The following is a 25,299-nucleotide window of genomic DNA, read 5'->3' on the forward strand; positions in this document are numbered from 1 at the left end:
TATCCCCTGACCTAATCTTTTTATATATATATTTATATATATATATATATATATATATATATATATATATATATATATATATATATATATATATATATATATATATATATATATATATATATATATATATATATATATATATATATATATATGTATATATATATATTCACAGAAAAAAACATAGGTTATACTCCATATATAGTTAGGAATTTGCATTTACAAAACCTTGAAAATTCAATGAAAAAACCATTGGTTTTAGGCCATATATAGTTAGGGATTTGCATTTAGAAAACCTTATTTTACTCGCATAAAACCATTGAAATTCCATATATAGTTATAAGCGCTAACTATATATCGCGCACCCGCAATCCACTGCTGATGATGTCACATATTACATCATTCATGACATGGTTAGTGACATCACTGATGACATCACTGATGACATCTCAAATGACATCACTGATGACATCACTGATTACAACATCCAGTGACTGTATGTTTCTGTAAAGTTAAAATATGTTTTACATATTGAAGAATGAGTGGATATATAAGTGTCTGGATGAAGGATTTACTAGGTGCATGACTGACTGATTGAGTGAGTGATTAAATGTGTCTCACTGAGTGCATGGGTTAGTGACTAAACTGTTTTAATTTGTGCATCATTATATCTGTTGTTCTACAAACTGCTGCATATGTTGATCAGTAGCTATATGAGTAACTGTATGGTTTATTGATTGGTTGTCCAAGTATTTGTATGGGAAACTGAGTGTGTGTGTATGGGTGGCTGGGAGGTGTGTGACTCTGTACATAGATGTGTGAGTAGGGATCACTGAAATAATATCGACTGACAAAATATCGACTTACCAAAATATCGTGGACAAAATATCGACAGTCAAAATATCGAGTTTGTATCTACAAACAGGTAAGTACAAAAATATCGAGTCCAAAATATCGTTAACAAAAATATAGATGTAAAAAATATCGACTTTACTAAAAACAGTGTTAAATTAAATTAATATTAAATTTTAATTACTAAAATATACTTAAAACGACTGAAATTAAATTATAATTATAAAATAATAAATGAAAATAATAAAAATAATTTTTTTAAATCTTATTTGTTAACCCTGAACCCTAAAAATACCCCTTTACCCAAAAACCCAAAACTGACCCTGAACCCTAAAAATACCCCTTTACCCATGACCTGAAAACTGACCCTGAACCCTAAAAATACCCCTTTACCCATGGCCTGAAAACTGACCCTGAACCCTAAAAATACCCCTTTACCCATGGCCTGAAAACTGACCCTGAACCCTAAAAATACCCCTTTACCCATGGCCTGAAAACTGACCCTGAACCCTAAAAATACCCCTTTACCCATGGCCTGAAAACTGACCCTGAACCCTAAAAATACCCCTTTACCCATGGCCTGAAAACTGACCCTGAACCCTAAAAATACCCCTTTACCCAAAATTTATCAATATTATTTAATTACCAATTAATTATTAATTAACAATAACAATAAAGTAAATATATTAGAACATTAGGTGTAATTATTTTAATAATTAATATTATTTTTTAAAAATTAATTACTTTAAAATAACACAAAATTATATATATAAAAATGTACTCTAATTAATGTAATTAACTAATTACAATTAATTAATTAACAATTATTTACTAATACAAAATATATTCAAAATTATATTAATTAATTAACTAATTAATATTAATTAATTATCAATTAATTATTAATTAAAAATATTAACAAACATATATTAATTAATTAATTATTATTAAATTACTTCCCACCCTATTCCCCTATAAACCCACAACCCGCTACAGAATTACATTACGCAATTATTATCAAAACAAAATTCATGTAATAAAATATTTAATAACATTAATACACACTATTCACACATATTATTACATAAAAATAGACTATAAAATATTATATATTATTAAAAAATCGATATTTTTGCTATCTATATTTTAGACAGTCGATATTACTTCACTTACCTGAAAAACGATATTTTTGTAGTCGATATTATGTCCAGTCGATATTTTGTCCAGTCTATATTTAAAACTCGATATTATGTCCAGTCGATATTTTGGAGTCGATATTTTGTCTCTATACCGTGAGTAGTTGATTCACTATATGTATAGATTCAAAACTGCATGTGGAAACAGCTGTATGGGCAGTTGACTGTGCATGAGTGTATTAGTGAGTGAATGGATATCTCAGTGCTACATGTCAAATTAAGTACATATGTAAAACACAGTACATGTGAGAGTTGACATCTATAAATAACTGTGCATAAGAGCTAGTGAATGTGTGAGTGGCTGTATGGATCATTGTGAACATGTATCAGAGATTGTATAAGAGAGTAAAGTAAATATGTGTTAGTATATGTTTGAATAAGTAAGGTGTGTATAACTGTATAGTTGAGAAAATAGAGGTGTGATTGATTTTTGGCATAACTGACTAGGTGTGTGAGTAACTCCATGGATGAGTGACTGTCTGTTTACACTGATTGTATCTAAGGTTATATTAGAGTCTGAAGAGGTTCATGGTATTATCACATGAATGATATCATCAGTGATGTGATCAGTCATGTCAAATGAGATGTTATCAGTGATGTCATCAGTGATGTCATTTGAGATGTCATCAGTGATGTCATCAGTGATGTCACTAACCATGTCATGAATGATGTAATATGTGACATCATCAGCAGTGGATTGCGGGTGCGCGATATATAGTTAGCGCTTATAACTATATATGGAATTTCAATGGTTTTATGCGAGTAAAATAAGGTTTTCTAAATGCAAATCCCTAACTATATATGGCCTAAAACCAATGGTTTTTTCATTGAATTTTCAAGGTTTTGTAAATGCAAATTCCTAACTATATATGGAGTATAACCTATGGTTTTTTCTGTGAATTTCAATGGTTTTTTAATAGCAAACATCAGAAGCTGTCAAATGTCAAGTACGTGATAGGTAAAAACGTTTTCGTGTTTATGCACGCTGATGTGCTTTGAACGCTGCCCCCCCCCCCCCCACTCCCCTCTTTTCTCTTAGTAGTACTCTCTCTTTGCAGATAGTAAACGGTAGTTAACGCAGACCTTTACCCCTGTTGTAATCCGTCGTACCTGCTTGTCTCTCCATTTGATTGATTATTATCCAAGCATTTACTGTTTTACAATTGGTTCTCTTTGGATCATTCTCTATTTACAAACAAGCACAAAGTCGCAATACTCTGTTTAGTCTTTGCAGATAGTGAAAAATCGTGTAAAAAAATAAAAGTAATCGAGCAAAATCAGTAGACCACTAATTCGATCTCTTTTTAACCTCGGTAAAATACAAACATTAGGAATAACCCTTCATGAGAAATACGAAAATAGTGAAATGAATTGAGCTCCACACCATGAGGGCTGCAAAACAGCTCGACTCTGCCACCCACACCGCCCAAAATAACGGCAAACCCTATGCAAATATTATAAATATACACAACACACCACCAAAGAAACAGAATAAAACATTTTATTAAATAACTATTTACATAACTATTTTATACTTTTTATTGCCCGATCCGGCTAGCTCAATCGATCGAGCATGAAACTCATGCACTGATAACAAGCGTTGAGAGTTTGTAGAATGATGGCTTCAGATTTTCCACATACCGTGTAGTGGCGCGAACTGGCAGGGGGCGTTTGGATTCTACCCCTTCTCCAAATAAGATTTTCATACGTGAATGTTCGTTCATGCTTTTTGTCCCTGAGTTGCTTCCATGTCACTGCCTTACATAAATGGCATAAGTCTTGGTTATTGAGTGCCATACTTCAGAGTTCTAAGCAGTTCTTGTAACACTGTTTAAACCTTATTTGCACCTGCTGCAGCTTCACTATTCAAAGTAAGTGGGGTCCATTTGTGGACCTGACTGCATTGGAAAACAATGTGATACGGTGCCTCCCTAAACCGCTTGACGGAGGCCCCCGAGGGGTGGTGAGATGGCGCGGACTGAGAGGGGGCGCTTGGCTCCTGCCCCCTCCCCAAGTCGTGTTGCCCTGGTGAGGCCTGAGATCGCCCCCGGCATAGGCGGCCGGCTCCCGGGGTCCGGCGGAATTTTTTCCCTTTTGAAGAATCTTTCATTCTGGACCTTGTCCCACAATCCGTTTCACCTGAAGACACGTTGTCGTAGGGCGCCCCTTTACCGTTTTAGTTGCCATTCCGCCCGCTTTTGGTACTCTGTGCCTCTTCCGCCATTCAGCTGTTTACCGCTCGCTCTTGCGACTACAACGTCTCGCTCACCATGTAGTTGAGTTGCTCCCGCTCTTAAGATTTGACCGAACTTTTTGAACTGCTGAAAGCGGTGGAATTCCGACCGCTGGTTGGTGGAGACATTTTGACTATATTCTGCACCTGCATTGTCGCGTAATGCGTCATATGACGCGACGCGTTAGCGCACCCGGAAGTGCTCCGCTGCGCAAGGCGCAGCTTCCCGGAAACGATCCAGAGCGCGCCGCGCAGCGCGTAACGTAAGCATAACAGGTCATGTGACTTGTTAATAAAACTTTTCATTGGTTCATTTTACTTTTCTTTTCCTAATTATGTAAGACTAGGTCATGTGACCTAAAAATAACACTTTTCATTGGATTAAAACATTTTTTTTTCCCCAAACGATGAAAGCCCCACCTTGTTTCTGGATGTTTCAGACTGAAGCTGGCGTCACCATGAGAGCACCACCATCTCGTAGCTCCGTCGTGGCCATTCCGCAAGCAATCATGGCAGCCGCTCCCCACCGGAAGCCTGCGGGAGTCGAGGGCCCCCAAGACTTTTGTACAATCTTCAAGGCTGAGGGGACGCTTTCGAGAATGGAAACCAAGCCCTGGCAGACAAGCGTCCGAGTTCCAAGGTGTCCCAGGGCCATTTTACTGGACCAGGCCCAAATCCGAAGAGCCGGCCGCCATTTTAAGAGTCCTGTGGCAGCCGCCTACCGCTGCACCGCAAGAGTGGGAACAACTCAACTACATGGTGAGCGAGACGCTGTAGCCGTAAGAGCGGGCGGTAAACAGCTGAATGGCGGATGAGGCACAGTGTAGCAAAAGCGGGCGGAATGGCGACTGAAACGATAAAGGGGCGCCCCACTACAGCAGACAAGCCTCCGCCATGTGCTTCAAAACTGCATATGTATCTCGTGATATCAAGGTTGGGCAACCAGTACAGAACAAGCAGTTACGAGTCCTATTTACACCGGCGCCATTTTGGGCGCGGCCGGGCAGGTCCAGGATCTACTGAAACATAAAAAATGAGGCTGACGTCTCTGAAGCAGTTCACGAACAGCAGGACATAGCAAATAAACATGAACTCTCTAAAGCTGTTAACTCACTGCAGAACAAAACAAGTGAACCTGAAACCTCTGGAATAATTGTCGCTCAAAAGAACAACACACAAAACTCTGTAGAGCCTGAAGAAAAAAAAACAGAAGGGCACTGTAGTTTCAGACACACTTAACACTAATGACTAAACAAAGATATCGTCTGTTTATAAAGCAGTTATCATCTTGACAGAATTGACAAAGAAGTGTACAGACACCAATGCATCAGCATTCTCGGAGATAACATCTTAAGGAACAAAGAAAGACCTGTTCACTCTTGACACCCCAGGTGCTGTGTATATTGCACTATAGTGCTGCATCGAGAAAACGGGCAACCCTATTGATGTGGATTTTTCATTATTGCTTATTGTAAAGAAATGGCGACTCCCCCCTTTAGCAGATTAGCTAAATGTTTGCGTAATTTAGGCATAAAAGTTATATTATTGTTGTTGTTGTTGTTATCGTTATAGTTCTGGTTAATTTCAAAAAATGGTTAAATATATTTACAGTTTTTGTTGCGTTCGTTATATTTAAATATTAATAAACTTTTAAAATGTAACTGTCTTGGAGTACTATATTTTTTTTAAAAATCGGGTGAATGGGGCCTTGAATCGGGTTATTGTCATGTGTGGGCTTTGCAAGTGTACTGCTACAAGATCGGACATTTCAAACTCAAATGCACGTTCTTTTTCTTACCTTTCCGAAGCATGGAGCGCAATAGCAGGCAGAGAAAGGGTGATGCACGTGTTGAACACTGCCTGGCCTGCAAATTGCTGCCAGTGCCCCCCCGCCCGCTCCTGAAAGAGGACACACACACACCGCCGCCCCGAGTACTTCACAAATCTTTAAAAGACCATGCGCTTGTTCAATGGGAAGTGGATAACATGGCTAAGAGCATTTGCTGACTAATGCATGAATATCGCTGACTTTTCAGCGATATTCATGCATTGCGGCCGTTTTTTATCGCATTTGCGATAAATCTTGCTAATAGCAAGGTTTATGTGCGATAAAATTCGCCAAAGTGCGGCGATAATTATTGTCTCTAAACAAGTTAGAGACAAAAATTACCTCTAGTTGTTGGAAATATGCCCCCGGGTTTTTCCTTGCAGGAATCGGGAAGCGAAAGACTAGCACTGAAATCAGTAGTCTCACACCTGAATCGGGAGGGTTGGCATGTCTGGATACTCTACAGCTGGAGCCATAAACTACATCCGCAGGGCTAGGTGATAGCCTAGGTCCGGCCTGGACAATCGGACACAGAGGAAGAGAAGTGTCAGAGGGTGCGGTAGTGAATAGGGTGAAAGGGAGGTGTCGAACGGGCACAGGGTGTGATTCTCAGAGAAGAGCAGCGCAGATGGGGGAAGTATATGGCCCATGCATGAGAGAGAGAGCGGGGGTGACCATTGCGTGGGGGAGATGCGTGCGAGGGTGGGGAGCCATGCTGAGAATCGACGGCGTGCAGAGAGTGGCCCTGGTCAAGGCATCTAAAATGGCTGCCGTACACGACAAAATTGTGGCATTGGACAAAAACGCAAGATGGCGCAGACAATGTTTATCAATAAGGATTCATTTATAACAAAATATTTACTCGCAGTGACAAAATGGTGTTCAACACTTCCTGATTTCCATCGAATCGAACGTTAACAAACGTCACGCATCCAAAAAAAAAAAAAAAAAAAGCTCACGCACAGAGCGGTTTTTAGCCATGTTATCCAATGGAAGGTGGATAACATGGCTAAGAGCATTTGCTGGATAATGCATGAATATCGCTGACTTTTCAGCGATATTCATGCATTGTGGCCGATGTGCGGCGATAATTTTTGTCTCTAAACAATAAAAACGAAGCACAAAATGGCGAATTCCCGTTTCGCTACCAGTTTGCGGCCCAGTTCGCGGCCCGTGAAGCGCTTCTACCGTGAAAAATCAATTTTTTTTTATTTTCCCCATGGGACCCTTTAATAACCCCAACAACATTCCTAGGGGGTCAAGAGGGGTATACCTTGCCCCCTTTCAATAAATTCCCCCTTCGTTTTTCACCTCTTCTTCTCTCTCGATCCTACCGAGAGATAAGATGGCGGCCGCTCCGGACTATTTAGAATGTTGACAGACACCGGAGAGCCAATCAGCTTTCTGTTATCCAATGGAAGGTGGATAACATGGCTAAGAGCATTTGCTGGATAATGCATGAATATCGCTGACTTTTCAGCGATATTCATGCATTGTGGCCGATGTGCAGCGATAATTTTTGTCTCTAAACAATTAAAACGAAGCACAAAATGGCGAATTCCCGTTTCGCTACCAGTTTGCGGCCCAGTTCGCGGCCCGGGAAACGCTTCTACCGTGAAAAATAATTTTTTTTTTATTTTCCCCACGGGACCCTTTAATAACCCCAACAACAATCCTAGGGGGTCAAGAGGGGTATACCTTGCACCCTTTCAATAAATTCCCCCTTCGTTTTTCACCTCTTCTCTCTCGATCCTACCGAGAGATAAGATGGCGGCCGCTCCGGACTGTTTAGAATGTTGACAGACACCGGAGAGCCAATCAGCTTTCTGCGCGCAAAGTTCCGTTTCGCGAAAAGTAAGCGGACCGGATCGCTGCCCGGAGCGCTGTTACAGATATATATCTTGTTTTGAACGTTAATTTCTCAAAAACTACTGGAGCACATATATTGAGACCTAGCAAAGGCACATCGGGCTAACAGTCCCTACAATTTTGCCAAGTTTCGTGCAAATCCATTCAGCCGTTCGAGCTAAAAGTGAGTCCAACCGCCCTATGGAAAAATGAATGGGAAAAACGCGTTTTGGGACCCCCCTTTTTTCTCAGCCCCCCCTTGACGAAACTCCACCAAATTTTCAGGGGCTGCTCAGAAACAAAATGTGCCATTTTCCTGAAAATTTCAGCCGATTCCGTCCTCAAACGCCAAAGTTATTAGACATAGAATTTTCAGAAATCCCATAGGGAATTAATCCTAACTATATATACCTACTGGCGATAGCCAGTAGGTAATATATATTTATATATATATATATATATATATATATATATATATATATATATATATATATATATATATAATACCTACTGGCGGTCGCCAGTAGGTAGTTATAGTTAGGATTTTGTTCAATGTTAAATCTCAAAATTCTATTTGGAATAACTTTGGCGCCGGTTGACGAATCTGCCTGAAACTTTCCTCGCGGCGCTCCGGTCCATCGCTGAAAGTTTGAGGGGGATGCGTCAAGCGGGGGCCGAGATAAAAGGGGGGTCCCAAAACGCGTTTTCCCCATGTTAATTTTTATAGGGCGGTCGATTTCACTTTTAGCCTGAACGGCTGAATGGATTTTCACCAAAGTTGGCAAAATTGTAGGGACTGGTAGCCCGATGTGCCTTTGCTATGTCTCAAGATATGTGCTCCAGTGGATTTTTAGTAATTTAGGTTCAAAAAAATATATATATCTAGAGCCGCGCCCCGGTACGCGCACCGGGGAGCGCTCAAAGCGCGCCACGCGATTTGCGCGCGGAAAGCTGATTGGCTCTCGGGTGTCTGTAAGCATTTGAAACAGTCCGCAGTCCCATCTTGTACCTCGGTAGGATTGAGGTGGAAAAAATCAAAGGGGGAAATGAGCAAAAGGGGGTAGGGTACACCCCCCCTGACCCACTATGGTTTGTTGTGGGGGTCATAAAAGGGCCCCATGGGGCAAAAAAAATAAATATTTTTTTGATTTGCGCGGGGGGAGCGCCCAGTATGTGTTTTTCCTTTTTTTAAAAATGTTAATTTCTATTTTTGAATATGTGTTTCATGGGTTACATTACACTGAAAGGAGGTCTGTCACTCTGTCACAAGGATGATGTCATCAGTGATGTCATGAGTGCTGTCACTGACCATGTCATGAGTGATGTAATATGTGACGTCATCAGCAGTGCATTGCACGCGCAAGTTATAGTGAGTCCATCTAACTATAACGTGGGAATTTCAATGGTTTTATGCGAGTAAAACTTCCAGCTAACTATAACTGGTGTGAAACCTATGGTTTTTTCAGTGAATATATTATATATATATATATATATATATATATATATATATATATATATATATATATATATATATATATATATATATATATATATATATATACAACCAAAACCTTTTCCAGTCAAGAAAAGAGATCCCGGCCACTTGGAAGTGCGAAGCGTGTTTTATTTAATGGCTTTCTCGACGCGTTTCGCAGGTGAAACCTGCTTTTTCACGAAACAGAACCAAACAGGAAGTGCTCAATATATACAGTCACATGGTATTCTAGTCATACCAATGGAAAACAGACTTGTTGGTATATCTGCGGGCTGAGTTCGAGAAATACAAAGCTCACCAGGCAACATAGCAAATACCCCAATTCAGACTGCAAAAACGTTGAATAACACGTAAAATGCAATTCTACTTAAACCGAAATTAAGGTTGATAAGCAAAAAATACAAAAGGAAAATTCGCCAGCCAAATATTAACATTGCAGGGAATATCGGATACTTTGTGCAAAAATAAGTGCGTATTCCTATTGTGGAAAACGTATAAACAGGTAAATTCGTTGCACATGTTTAAAGGGGGCACGATTTGGTTCATTTTAAAAGTGCAGTGATAATAGCTAAACATATGTGACACATGTTCAAAAACTTGTGAAGCCCAAGTGGGCACGAATTTGGTTCGCTATCAAAGTTCAAGTGATAATCGCTTAATCATTCAGTGTTGCATGATACCAAAGCGTACTTAGAGGTGTCCAAGTCATGGTTAACTTCACCAATCAATTTGCATAAAGCCCCAGTGGGCATCAAGGATATCACCAAATATTCCCAAATTAAAGGTGGCCCATTCATACAGTTCTTATGTAATCTGGTGCTCATAAGGGTCGAACAGATTCCCAATTGTGATCACCAACAAACTCTGTAAACCAGAAAATAAGAAATATGCAATCAGTGACTGTAATAAATGTGATAAAATCAGTGATAAAACAGTATTAGTAAAAAAACGGCAGGTATATACACACAGTCAAACTGGCATACTAACCCAGATGCACACTAAGTTCCTCATGTAAATTATGGCCGTTCGGTTGGGTTGTCCTGTACTTGTTAATCAGTCTTGATTCAAGTCTCCTCATCTCCATAATACGATCTCCCCCTCTTTCCCTAACGGGAACTGTCTCAAGTACACAAAAGGACAGCATGTTGGCATTTCCTTTGTGATGCGTTGCAAAATGCCTCGCAATGGGATATTGCTGGTCCCCGTTAGTTATAGCCCGCATGTGTTCGAGCACTCTTTTTTTGGCCGGATGTTTGGAGCTGCCGATATAGTGGAACTGGCAGGGGCATTTCAGTGCATATATAACATGATCAGTCAGACATGTTACATGCTTGGTAATTTTGAACTTGTTTGTATCTTTGGACCGTTGGACTTCTTTGGTGTTTTTACTGTTGCGACAGGCTTTACACCTGCCACAAATGTAAAAACCTTGCACCGGGTTTCTCTGTTTCACAGTTTTGGGTAAAAGAGTAGAGCAGAGAAGGTCTTTGAGGGATTTAGGTCTTCTGAAAGTGAGCTGGGGATGTTCTGAGATTTCAGGAGCTAAGTCTTTGTCTAATTTGAGTATATTCCAGTATTTGTTCAATGCTTTTCTCACTTCCCTAGAGTCACAATGGTAGTCAGTGATAAATCTACTGATCACACCATGAGTCGGTTGGCTTTCTTTCTCTTTAGGATTAAGTAGGCTTGTTCTTTCTCTTTCTTTTACCTTAGCCAGGGCACTGGCTATGCATTTGCGACCATAACCTTGTTTTTTGAACCGTTCGCTCATTAAAATTGTTTCTCTGTTGTAATCAATTTCATTAGAGCAGTTCCGTTTGGCTCTCAGAAATTCTCCTACTGAAATAGAATTAATGAGATTGGTGGGGTGGCAGCTAGAGGCGTGCAGCAAGCTGTTGCCCGCTGTACTTTTTCTAAATAGAGTCGTAGTCAAAGTGTTATTTTTGCTTTCAACCCTAACATCTAAGAATTCAATGACTATGGAATTAATATGACATGTGAAACTAAGATTAAAGTCATTAGTGTTAAGGTCTTTGACAAAGTCCAATGCCTCTTGTTGGCTTCCGCTCCAGACAATAAACATATCGTCTATGTAGCGGAGCCAACTAACAATTTTAGTGAGATATGCTTGGGATTGGTGGACCACTCTCTCTTCCCACAGTCCCAAGTAAAGGCAGGCAAAACTGGGCGCAAAACAAGTCCCCATCGCGGTGCCCAGTAGCTGATGGTAAACAGTATCATCGAAGAGGAAGAAATTCTTGGTAAGGCATAAGTATGCCATATCAAGAAGCATCTCAGTATGGAGAAGATAGGAAATGGAACGTGTTTTTAGAAAATGTCTACATGCCTCGATGCCTTGTTGGTGGGGAATACAAGTATAGAGGCTGTTGACATCTAGGGTCATAAATAGCCAGGCGGGGTTCCAGGGCATGTTATTGATTTTCTGTAGGAAGTTACCTGAATCCCTAAGGTACGAGGGTAAGTTTTGTACCAGGGGCTGTAGAAAAAAATCCACATACCTGGAGGTATTTTCCCAACAGCTACCCCTAGATGATACAATGGGTCTCCCCGGGGGTCAGTCATACTTTTGTGCACCTTTGGCAGGAGGTAGAGAGCGGGTATTTTAGGATGTCTATTGAGAATAAAATTAAATTCCTCTCGACTAATAAGCTCACTCTCCCTCCAACTGTTAAGTTGTTCTGTATATTTCAAAACACAAGCAAGGTAGGTTGCCTTATTGCTTTTCTCATACTTAGGGCAGTCGTTCAATTGAGATAAGCCTTCATTGATATATAGATCACGAGGTAACACCACCATGTTTCCCCCTTTATCCGATTTTTTGATAACAATATTTCTATCATTACTGAGAGATTTGATAGCTTTGAATTGTGCATTTGTTAAATTACAATTTACAAAATTGTTACGCCTGGACAATCTGTCAAATTCTTTAACCATCGCTTTTTCGAAGATGTCAATAGATTCATTCACAATTTGCGGTAAAAAGACAGATTTAGGTCTAAAACCACTCTGGTAATTCAAACCAATGTCAACATCATCGTGTATTAGATTGAGCATAGGATTGTCTAGTATGTCCAAGTCTCCCTCCAGTTCATGGAGTAGATGCAGCGTTTCCACGTCTGCACCTGTGATACTGGTGGGCACTTGCACCGACTCACGAGTCTCAGAGGTGAGTTTCGTAGCATGCCATTTCTTTAAGCGCAGCTTACGAGTAAAGTAAAACAGATCAATATGACTTTGAGTATAGTCAAAGGAGGAGGTGGGGCAAAAGGATAATCCAAGGGACAATACCTCTTTCTCTGCCGTGTTCAGCTCTCTGGTCGATAGGTTGATTATTGTATGTGACTCCATCATTTCCCTTTCCTCTGGCCCCTTGTCCTGGATCCCACTGGGCTTGACATGCTGCTGGTATTCATTATGTTGCTTTTTCCGGCGCCTTTCCCGCCTAGACCTCGTCCTTTTGTTCCTCCGGCATTTGGTTTGTTTTGCCCAGTTAATCTTCCCTGGGCCACCATTGCGAATTCCATTAAAATCTTGTCTTTTGGGGTCATAAGCTCAGGATTCTGTACTTTATATATATATATATATATATATATATATATATATATATATATATATATATATATATATATATATATATATATATATACATATATATATTACCTACTGGCTATCGCCAGTAGGTATATATAGTTAGGATTTATTCCCTATGGGATTTTTGAAAATTCTATGTCTAATAACTTTGGCGTTTATGGACGGAATCGGCTGAAATTTTCAGGAAAATGGCACATTTTGTTTCTGAGCAGCCCTTGAAAATTTGGGGGGGTTTTGTCGAGGGGGGGCCGAGAAAAAAGGGGGGTCCCAAAACGCGTTTTTCCCATGTTAATTTCCATAGGGCGGTTGGACTCACTTTTAGCTCGAACGGCTGAATGGATTTGCACGAAACTTGGCAAAATTGTAGGGACTGTTAGCCCGATGTGCCTTTGCTAGGTCTCAATACATGTGCTCCAGTAGTTTTTGAGAAATTAACGTTCAAAACAAGATATATATCTGTAACAGCGCTCCGGGCTGCGGTCCGGTTCGCTTACTTTTCGCGAAACAGAACTTTGTGCGCAGAAAGCTGATTGGCTCTCCGGTGTCTGTCAACATTCTAAACAGTCCGGAGCGGCCGCCATCTTATCTCTCGGTAGGATCGAGAGAGAAGAAGAGGTGAAAAACGAAGGGGGAATTTAATGAAAGGGGGCAAGGTATACTCCTCTTGACCCCCTAGGAATGTTGTTGGGGTTATTAAAGGGTCCCGTGGGGAAAATAAAAAAAAATGATTTTTCACGGTAGAAGCGCTTCACGGGCCGCGAACTGGGCCGCAAACTGGTAGCGAAACGGGAATTCGCCATTTTGTGCTTCGCTTTAATTAAATTACTAGGTATAAGGGGGTGCGGGAGACGTATCCTAATCCCCTATGTTTCCTGAGGGTGGCTGAGGAGGCTCATATATGTTGATACATCTCTTCCAGCGGCTGTGCGTGAGCTTTTTTTTTTTTTTTGCTGCGTGACGTCTGTTAACGTTCTATTCGATGGAAATCAGGAAGTGTTGACCGCCAATATGTCACTGCGATAAAATATTTTGTTATAAATGAATCCTTATTGATAAACATTGTCTGCGCCATCTTGCCTTTTTTCCAATGCCACAATTTTGTCGTGCACGGCAGCTATTTTAGATGCCAGGCTGGTCCCAGGCTATTACCTACCCCTGTGGATGTAGTTTATGGCCCCAGCAGTAGAGAATCCAGACATGCCAACCCTCCCGATTCAGGCGTGAGACTACTGATTTCAGTGCTAGTCTCCCGCCTCCCGATTTCTACAAGCAAAAACCCGGGGGCATATTACCAACAACTAGCGTTAATTTTTGTCTCTAACTTGTTTAGAGACAAAAATTATCGCCGCACATCGGCGATTTTTATCGCAGATAAATCTTGCTATTAGCAAGGTTTATCGCAAATGCGATAAAAAACGGCCGCAATGCATGAATATCGCAGAAAAGTCAGCGATATTCATGTATTATCGAGCAAATGCTCTTAGCCATGTTATCCACCTCCCATTGGATAACATGGCTAAGAACTGCTCAGGTCAGGTGTTAGCTTTTGGAGATATTCGCGCTTAGCGCGAATATCTCCAAAAGTTGGTAATAGGAGATAGCGATGTTAGGGACTGTTTCCAGTCGCTAACATCTTGGCACGCCCACTTTGCATGTCATTAGTGATAAGTATCACTGACATGCAAAGCGGGGCCCAAGATGGTCGCTATCTCCTTTTAGCTGTCACTAACTGGTGTTAGCGACAGCTTGGTAATAGGGAGATAATTTTATCTCCGCTTTCTTGGCTTTTAAAGCTAAAAAAGCGGAGATAAACCCCCTTGATAATAGGCCCCATGATTCCTCGGGGGTTTCAGCTGACAGGGCTTGGTATTGTGTTACGTGGTAATTCTTCCAGGAAACGTCATAGGGTCGATGCAGGGGTTCTAGAAGGGGTGATAAACCATTTAAGCCTCATGAACAAGCGCATGGTCTTTTAAAGATCTGTGAAGTACTCGGGGCGGCGGTGTGTGTGTGTCCTCTTTCAGGAGCGGGCGGGGGTGGGGGGGGGCACTGCCAGCAACTTCCAGGCCAGGCAGTGTTCAACACTTGCATCACCCTTTCTCTGCCTGCTATTGCGCTCCATGCTTCGGAAAGGTAAGAAAAAGAACGTGCATTTGAGTTTGAAATGTCCGATCCTGTAGCAGTACACTTGCAAAGCCCACACATGATAATAACCCGATTCAAGGCCCCATTCACCCGTTTAAAAAAAAAAAAAAACACTCCAACAAAGTAGGATTATAAAACTTTATTAACTTTTAAATATAACGAACGGAACAAAAACTGTAAAAACATTTAAACATTTTTCACAAAAAAAAGCAACAATGGTCAGAAGCTGTCTTTTGTGCGAATAGTCCCAAGGCAGCACAACGTGCTGAGTTCTGGACGGCACCCAGGTGATGTCACCTGGGTGCCGCACTGGTTTTTGGGATCCTACAATGCTGCAAAGAAAAACAGCGTGGGGCGTCCAGGGTGGTGCGGAGGGAGGCCTCGTCAGTAGCGGTCTGTTGTGCGAATAGTCCCAAGGCAGCAGAACGCGCTGAGATGTTGATGGCACCCAGGTGATGTCCAGTAAACTGCCGCACTGGTTTTGGTATCCTACAATGCTGCTCCGAAAATTGGCGTGGGGCGGCCCGGGAGAGGGGGGCGTGGGGGAGGCGGCGTGAACGGGCATCCCCAGGTGGCGGCCATCCAGCTGAGTTGCGCCCGCTCTTGCGGCTACAGCGTCTCGCTCACCATGTTGTTGAGTTGCTCCCACTCTTGCAGTGCAGCGATAGGCGGCTGCCACATGACTCTTAAAATGGCGGCCGGCTCTTCGGTTTTGGGCCTGGTCCACTAAAATGGCCCTGGGACACCTTGGAACTCGGACGCTTGCCTGCTAGGACTTGGGCTCCATTCTCGAAAAGCGTCCCCTCAGCCGTGAAGATTCTACAAAAGTCTTGGGGGCCCTCGACTCCTGCAGGCTTCCGGTGGGGAGCAGCTGCCATGATTGCTCGCGGAATGACCACGACGGAGCCACGAGATGGTGGTGCTCTCATGCTGACGCCAGCTTCAGTCTGAATCATCCAGAAACAAGGTGGGGCTTTCATCGTTTGGGTAAAATAAATGTTCTAAACCAATGAAAAGTGTTATTTTTAGGTCATATGATCAAGCCTTCTATCTTTAGGAAACCAAAAGTAAAATGAACCAATGAAAAGTTTTATAAACAAGTCACATGACCTGTTATGCGGCATAGGGCTACAAAAAGCGTAGAAAATCCGTTGGCACGTGAGGCGGCGTCAGTAGCGGACCGATGTGCGAATAGGCCGAAGGCAGCACAACGCGCCGAGATCCGGATGGCACCGAGTTAGTGTCCAGCAAGTTGCTGCACTGGTGTGGCTATCCTACAATGCTGCGTCGAAAGTCGGCGTGGGGCGCCCCGTTGGCCTGTGAGGTCGCGTCAGTCAGTGGGGGCTGTGCGTCTCCCCCAAGATGGAGGCTCCTCGGCTGCAGTGCGGCGCCCCTTAGCGTTTCACTCGCCGTCCAACTGAGTTGCGTCCGCACTTGCGGCTACAGTAGGCCGAAGGCAGCACAACGCGCCGAGATCCGGATGGCACCGAGGTGGTGTCCAGCAAATTGCCGCACTGGTGTGGCCATCCTACAATGCTGCGCCGAAAGACGGCGTGTCCAGCTGAGTTGCGGTCACTCTTGCGGTACAGTGACTCGAACACGCCGAGATCCGGATGGCACCGAGGTGGTGTCCAGCAAGTTGCCGCACTGGTGTGGCCATCCTACAATGCTGCGCCGAAAGACGGCGTGTCCAGCTGAGTTCCGGTCACTCTTCCGGCACAGTGACTCGAACGCGCCGAGATCCGGATGGCACCAAGGTGGTGTCCAGCAAGGTGCCGCACTGGTGTGGCCATCCTACAATGCTGCGCCAAAAGTCGGCGTCGGGTGCCCCGTTGGCTTATGAGGTGATGTCAGTAGTGGACCGATGTGTGAATAGGGCGGAACCAGCACAAGGCGCCAAGATCCGAATGGCAAGTCCTGGATGTTGAGTGCCATAGTTGAGAGTTCTGAGCAGTGCTTGTAAGACTGTCTGAAGCTTATTTGCACCTGCTGCAGCTTCACTATTGCCCTGGTGTGGCCAAAGGTCGCACATGACACAGGCGGCCGGCTCCCGAGGTCCGGCGGAACTTTTTTCCTTTTCCTTTCTGCTTCTTGTCCTACAATCCGTTTCATCTGAAGACACGACCAGGTCCCTGAATGTGTGCAGGGGGACGCTATTGATTGAATGAAAATGGCGGCTTGACACAAAGCTGACTCAAGCGTTGCTGTTGATGCTATGCAGACAAAAATTGGTTTTCAGTTTGTACATTCTTCAGGATTTTTTTTTCCATCCAAGGCTGATTGAGAGTTTGTAGAAAAATGGCTTCAGATTTTCCACATACTACTCTTCAACATTCTTCCTAAATGTAACAATGTGAGACTCACTAGGAGAACGGCTGTTTATGTTTCCTTTCAAAATGCTGCCAACAATATTTTCAGAATGGAAGACACCATCTTGTAGCATAAAGGGCCGAAAGGGGTTCTGGTCTGGCCGATGGTTGGTGGAGACATTTTGACTATATCTTGGACCTGCCCGGCCTCGCCCAAAATGGCGCCGGTATAAATGGGACTCGTAACTCATTGTTGTGTACTAGTTGAACAACCTTGATATCACGAGATATGAATGCAGTTTTGATGCTCATGGCGGGCGGGGACGAGAATTGATTGAATATTTCGACATCCCTATTGATATTAAGTTCTGATGTGTTATTGATTACTGTACTATTGGAAGTTCGAATTAACGTCACCCATGGTACTTGCACGCAAATGTATATCTAGATAACTTTTTTGTAAGTGGCCCTGTCGTATTTTAATTACAAAATGTACGTCCACCGATTCCGCAACTGTTAGACACCTTAGTTCTTGCAACCTAATGGCTCGTTCGTTACGTTCCTCTATAATGTAAATGTCTCCTCATCAAATACGATTCCAGTTTGCTCCGTGGCCGGCCCACGTGGTTATAGGCCCGTATTTGTATACTGACATTTTCACAATAAAGGTTTTTAAAACAAAACATGGTAGTAGTATTTACATTGGTAAAGTTTTTACTTTTAGTCACTGTTTTCGAATCAGTAAAAGGCAAGTGAAATAAAGCAGTCCAATTACATGATGGATAAAAGGTATAATATGTAGGAACGCAGTAAAGATAAATGGTCAAGGGCAGTTGTGTTTTCCACTTCTGCAACATAAAGTGATCGATAAGAATCTGATAATCAGGCGTATCGGCGACTAAGACAGCAGGCCGAGTCTCTTTTACTCAACGGCTCCGTCATGGAACGAAGAAACGCCCTTTTTCTCGAAAAAGGAATATATTTTACTTGCAGGACAGTTGTAAATTTTCCGGGAAAGTACATTAGCCTGGAATATTATAACATATATGTTTTTTAAAAAAAGTTCGAAATCAATAAAAAGCGTATTTTTTAGGTCATATGACCAAGGTTTTCATTATTAAAATAACAAAAGTAAAATGAACCAATAAAATTTTTTATTAACAAGTCACATGACCTGTTATGCTTACGTTGCGCGCTGCGCGCTGCGCCCCAGATTACTTCCGGGTGCGCTAACGCGGCGTGTCATATAACGCATTACGCGACAACGTAGGTCAAGAATATAGTCAAAATGTCTCCACCAACCAGCGTTCGGAACACAACCCCTTTCAGCAGTCCAAAAAGTTCTGTAAAATGACAACAGAGGGGACAGGCAACAAGAACCATCAGTCAAAGAGGGGAGGGCAAGTTCTTCTCTACCGGGTCATGTTGGGGCGCTACCGGAACTGATCGAATTGGTAGTCTACAGTGTTTCTGGATGTTTCAGACTAAAGCTGGCGTCAGCATGAGAGCACTACCATCTCGTAGGTCCGTCGTGGCCATTCCACGAGCAAACATGGCAGCCGCTCCCCACCAGAAGCCTGCGGGAGTCGGGGGCCCCCAAGACTTTTGTAGAATCTTCACGGCTGAGGGGACGCTTTCGAGAATGGGACCCAAGCCCTATCAGGGAAGCGTCCGAGTTCCAAGGTGTCCCAGGGCCATTTTAGTGGACCACGCCCAAATCTGAAGAGCCGGCCGCCATTTTGAGAGTCCTGTGGCAGTCGCTTATCGTTGCATCGCAAGAGCGGGAGCAACTCAACTACATGGTGAGCGAGACGCTGTAGTCGCAAGAGCGGGCGGTAAAAAGCTGAATGGCGGAAGAGGCACAGTGTAGCAAAAGCGAGCGGAATGGCAACTAAAACGGTAAAGGGGCGCCCCACTACAGCGTGTCTTCAGGTCAAACGGATTGTGGGACAAGGTCCAGAATAGAAGAGTCATCAAAAGGCAAAAAGTTCCGCCGGACCCCGGGAGCCGGCCGCCTATGTCGGGGGCGATCTCAGGCTACACCAGTGCTATAAGACTTGGGGAGGGGGTCGGAGCCAAGCGTCTTCTCCGAGTCCGTGCCATCACACCGCCCCTCGGGGGCCTCCGTCAAGCGGTTTAGGGAGGTACCATATCACATTGTTTTCAAATGCAGTCAGGTCCACAAACGACACTCACTTACTTTGAGAATAGTGAAGCTGCAGTAGGTGGAAATAAGCTTCAGACAGTGTTACAAGCGCTGCTCAGAACTCTGAACTATGGCACCCAACATCCAGAACTTATGCCATTTGAGAATGGCAGTGACATTGAAGCAACTCAGGGACCAAAACCATTAACGTACTTTCACGTATGAAAATCTTACTTGGGGAGGGGGCAGGAGCGAAGCGCCCCCTCCCAGTCCGCGCCACCACACCGTATGTTGAAAATCTGAAGCCATCGTTCTACAAAGTCAACCAACCTTGGATGGAAAAATCTAGAAAAATGTACAAACTGAAAACCAGTTTTGGTCTGCATAGCATCAGTAGCAACGCTTGCTATCAGAGTACATGAGTTTCATGCTCGATCGATTGAGCTAGCCGGATCGGGCAATAAAAAGTATAAAATAGTTATGTAAATAGTTATTTAATAAAATGATTTACCCTGTTTCTTTGCTGGTGTGTTGTCTATATTTTTAATATTTGCATAGAGTTTGTCGTTATTTTGGGCGGGGTGGGTGACGGAGTCGAGCTGTCTTGCAGCCCTCATGGTGTGGAGCTCAGTTAATCTCACTATTTTCATATTTCTCATGAAGGGTTGTTCCTAATATTTCTATTTTAGTGAGGTCAAAAAGAGATCCAATTAGTGGCCTACTGATTTTGCTCGATTACTTTTATTTTTTTACACGATTTTTCACTATCTGCAAAGACTAAACAGAGTATTGCGACTTTGTGCTTGTTTGTAAATAGAGAATGATCCAAAGAGAACCAATTCTAAAACAGTAAATGCTTGGATAACAATCAATCAAATGGAAAGACAAGCAGGCAAGACGGATTACAACGGGGGTAAAGGTCTGCGTTAACTACCGTTCACTATCTGCAAAGAGAGAGTACTACTAAGAGAAAAGAGGGGAGGGGGGGGGTGCAGCGTTCAAAGCACATCAGCGTGCATAAATACGAAAATGTTTTTATCTATCACGTACTTGACATATTAAAGCTTTTCATATTTGCTATTAAAAAACCATTGAAATTCACTGAAAAAACCATAGGTTATAGTCGATATATAGTTAGGAATTTGCATTTACAAAACCTTGAAAATTCAATGAAAAAACCATTGGTTTTAGGCCATATATAGTTAGGGATTTGCATTTACAAAACCTTATTTTACTCGCATAAAACCATTGAAATTCCATATATAGTTAGATGCGCTAACTATATATCGCGCACCCGCAATCCACTGCTGATGATGTCACATATTACATCATTCATGACATGGTTAGTGACATCACTGATGACATCACTGATGACATCTCAAATGACATCACTGATAAAATCACTGATAACATCTCATTTGACATGACTGATCACATCACTGATGATATCATTCATGTGATAATACCATGAACCTCTTCAGACTCTAATATAACCTTAGATACAATCAGTGTAAACAGACAGTCACAGACTGTCACTCATCCATGGAGTTACTCACACACCTAGTCAGTTATGCCAAAAATCAATCACATTTTCTCAACTATACAGTTATACACACCTTACTTATTCAAACATATACTAACACATATTTACTTTACTCTCTTATACAATCACTGATACATGTTCACAATGATCCATACAGCCACTCACACATTCACTGGCTCTTATGCACAGTTATTTATAGATGTCAACTCTCACATGTACTGTGTTTTACATATGTACTTACTTTGACATGTAGCACTGAGATATCCATTCACTCACTAATACACTCATGCACAGTCAACCGCCCATACAGCTGTTTCCACATACACTTTTGAATCCATACATATAGTGAATCAACTACTCACACATCTATGTACAGAGTCACACACCTCCCAGCCACCCATACACACACACTCAGTTTCCCATACAAATACTTGGACAACCAATGAATAACCCATACAGTTACTCATATAGCTACTGATCAACATATGCAGCAGTTTGTAGAACAACAGATATAATGATGCACAAATTAAAACAGTTTAGTCACTAACCCATGCACTCAGTGAGACACATTTAATCACTCACTCATACAGTCAGTCATGCACCTACTAAATCCTTCCTCCAGACACTTATACATCCACTCATTCTTCAATATGTAAGACATATTTTAACTTTACAGAAACATACAGTCACTGGATGTTGTCACCAGTGATGTCATCAGTGATGTCATTTGAGATGTCATCAGTGATGTCATCAGTGATGTCACTAACCATGTCATGAATGATGTAATATGTGACATCATCAGCAGTGGATTGCGGGTGCGCGATATATAGTTAGCGCATCTAACTATATATGGAATTTCAATGGTTTTATGCGAGTAAAATAAGGTTTTGTAAATGCAAATCCCTAACTATATATGGCCTAAAACCAATGGTTTTTTCATTGAATTTTCAAGGTTTTGTAAATGCAAATTCCTAACTATATATCGACTATAACCTATGGTTTTTTCAGTGAATATATATATATATATACATATATATATATATATATACTCAGAATGTGTGGTTAATGCAGCCATATCTAACTCAGGGCAGAAAAATAGATTGGCTCTTTTGACTGGGGATTCAGATGTAACATCACCCACTGAGAACAGCACAGAACCTAAACCAGAATTTAGAATTATTATGCAATACAACACCCAGCATAAAAAGATTGAGTCAATTATTAACAGAAATTGGCCTCTAGTTTTAAGCGACCCTGTAATAGGGAAAGGTCTCCCCAAAAGACCTTCAGTAACATACTGCAGAGGGCAATCTATGAAGGACGAATTGGTTAAAACCAGTCCTGAAGTCCTGGAATCCCCTAACTGGTTTCAGACCCATGCTGGGTTCTTTAATTGCAAAGTATGTAAAGCCTGCCAACAAGCGGTAAACAAAACCAGTTACCTCTCACCATTTGACCTAAAGGAACACAAAATAGACAAAGTACTCACGTGCAAAACGGAGTTTGCCGTGTATGTCTTGTCATGTCCTTGCAATTTGCTCTACGGGGCAGCACAAAACTCCCTGTACACAAAAGGATTCTTCAACATTTGCGAGCAATTTGTAATCAGGACAATACATATCCTGTGGCAAGACACTTCAAAACAAAACATAGTTCCAAAAGTCAGGAGTTGAAATACTTTGTAATAGACTGTGTGCCAGCAAGTCGACGAGGGGGCAATATGGAGGATAAACTGTGCCTCTTAGAGACCCGCTACATACTTGATCTCAATACCAAGCACCCCTTTGGACTTAACATCACAGACGATTTGTATACATGCTTGTAATGGGTCACCCCCCTCAGGACTTCAACTGACTGAAACTGATTATAAAATGAAAATGACAATAACAATAATACCAACAGGGAATACACTGAATTTAATACCTTTTTAGTGGCACTTTTCAGATAAATATTTATTGACTGATATTTAATATGTAGTTATTCAAACTTTTAAAATTTTTACTTGTCCATGCATATTTTTACCATGAGTTGTATGTATTGTAACAATGAATTTCATTCTTTTAGCCTTTATATAACTATTTTAAGGTTTTAATGGATTGGCATATTTATGAGGTTCTGTTTGTTGACACATATCTAGATATGCATATTCATAGGTTGTATTGTGATGATGTAAAAGTTTATGATTTCAAATCCACAATGCGGACTTCCGCATATATTCAATAATATACTCCCTAGAACTGGTTTGACTTATGTGTCATGGGAGTATTAATCTTCCTGGTATGTATACCGTCATTCTAAAATCATACCACCACAGTCAGAGAGGGAGAGTTTGAAATATCCCGGGTTACTACTGGTATTCATACCAATATTTCAACTTTGCTGCTAAACCCCCACACCTTGAGCTTTGTTGCAAACATAGACGTTAAGTTGTCAAATAACCCCCAAAAAACTTACAGAGAGCAATGGGGTTCCATTGCCAAACTAAGGGGTTCTTCTCTGCCCAAAGGCAACTAACTAAATTTGTAGCGCTGCTTTGTTTACAATTTTATGGAAATAATCAAAATTTTTTGCACACCCCTATTGCACTATTCACCGTTTTTTATCAGGATATGGTTTTAAACTATTTAGCAATACAACTATTTTGCACATGTTTTTAGCTACGTAATATTTACAGAGATCTATTGATGTATTTTGGAAACGTTTGGATAATGTATTTGTAGTGTGTACTTGAAAACTACAAAACTCTTCTGTTTCTATCGTAGGCTAATACATGTGACCGACTGTTTCAAATGCATTTAAACCAATGTCCTGCAAGAGCTGTGTCATGTGATCAAGCGCTCGTAGAAGCGAGAAACGCGTCATGACGACTAGGAACACCGAGGAATAAATCAATTTTGCACTTACTTTTGGGTCTGTGTCCGTATTTGCTGTCTGGATCTTATCAGCGCCTATATCGGATAGTCCTAAAAAATATATATATAGATATAGATATAGATATAGATATATATATAGATATATATAGATATTACCTACTGGCGGTCGCCAGTAGGTTATTTTAGTTAGGACCTACTTTCCATAGGAAATCCACAACAATCTATTTGGAATAACTTTGACGCCGGTGGACGAATCTTTGCGAATTTCTCCAAGAAAAAGGCCAGCTCGGTTCCGCTCCTTCCCTGAAAGTTTGGGGTGATTCGTCAAGTGGGGGCCGAGAAAAAAGGGGGGTCCCAAAACTTGTTTTCCCCCTGCAATTTTCCAAATGGACCTTTAGCCAGGGCTACAGCCCGAACGGCTGAATGGAATTACACCGAATTTGGCAGAGAGGTAGAGTTCAGTTCGCAGATTGTGCTTTTTGTTAAATGGTGTAAATCCATTCAGTAGTTCCTTAGAAAATTACAAGTAAAATCATAGCGATATCTAGAGATGGAGTACGGCACGCGTGCGGAAATCCGTACAATTACGAGCACGAGCTGCATGCTCATTGGTTGTCAACATTCCAAACCAGGAATTGTTGGCCGCCCTCTTGTTCGTCGCTAGAACCGAGTGACAAGAAAACAGTAAAACAAAGTTGAGAAATATGGAAAGGGGGCAAAATAGAAACATCCTGACCCTCTAGGCTTGCTCAGGGGATCGTTCATGAATTTTTAGGCTACATATTTATTTTATTTTGTTTAATAGAAAAATCGAGGGGGAACGCGTACGGAAATCCGTACAATCACAAGCACAAGCTGCATGCTGATTGGCTGTCAACTGTCTGTCAACACTGCAAACCAGGAAGTGTTGGCAGCCATGTTGTTGGTCGCAAGAACCGAGTCATAAGGAAATAGGAAAACAAAGTTGAGAAATAAGGAAAGGGGGCATGGTAGAAACATCCTGAACCTCTAGGGTTGCTCAGGGTGTCGTTCATGGATTTTTAGGCTATTTATTCAATTTTTTTTTAAAAATAGGAATCGCTGCGTACGCGTACGGAATTCCGTGCAAGCACGAGCTGCATGCTGATTGGCTGTCAACCCTCCAAACTAGGAAGTGTTGGCTATCATCTTTTAATGAAGTATGCGGGCGGGGGGGTCATGGCCCTCGTACATGCCCCGGGGA

Source organism: Lissotriton vulgaris, chromosome 5, assembly GCF_964263255.1.
Source record: "Lissotriton vulgaris chromosome 5, aLisVul1.2, whole genome shotgun sequence".
In the NCBI taxonomy this organism is placed as follows: domain Eukaryota; kingdom Metazoa; phylum Chordata; class Amphibia; order Caudata; family Salamandridae; genus Lissotriton; species Lissotriton vulgaris.